This window comes from Mastomys coucha, unplaced genomic scaffold, assembly GCF_008632895.1.
Source record: "Mastomys coucha isolate ucsf_1 unplaced genomic scaffold, UCSF_Mcou_1 pScaffold23, whole genome shotgun sequence".
Classification (NCBI taxonomy): domain Eukaryota; kingdom Metazoa; phylum Chordata; class Mammalia; order Rodentia; family Muridae; genus Mastomys; species Mastomys coucha.
The window spans coordinates 72,944,885-72,945,134 of NW_022196906.1; the positions used below are offsets into that span (position 1 = coordinate 72,944,885).

Below are 250 nucleotides of genomic sequence, written 5' to 3' on the forward strand. Positions count from 1 at the left end.
CTTCTACCTGGCGTCTGTGTCTTTCCTTACTAACTGCTTGCTCCCACAGATAATTGTTCATCCCAGTCTTAGGGCACCCACCGGGAGACAACAAAGTCGGACTGTAAGAGCAGTCCCTAATTGACAAGGTCTCCAAAGGGGTCATCAGGCTGCTGAGCCACTCGTCAAGGGAACCTTCTAGAAGGTAGATATCATTCAAATAGAGATTCTACAGCCTGGACAATACAGAGAAATCCTGTCTTGAAAAAGC

General features: G+C 47.2%; 1 pseudogene; it reads right to left on the reverse strand.

Annotated features, from left to right (window-relative positions):
* LOC116073651 overlaps window positions 1–250 on the reverse strand; it is a 6,888-nt pseudogene that overhangs the window by 5,592 nt on the left and 1,046 nt on the right.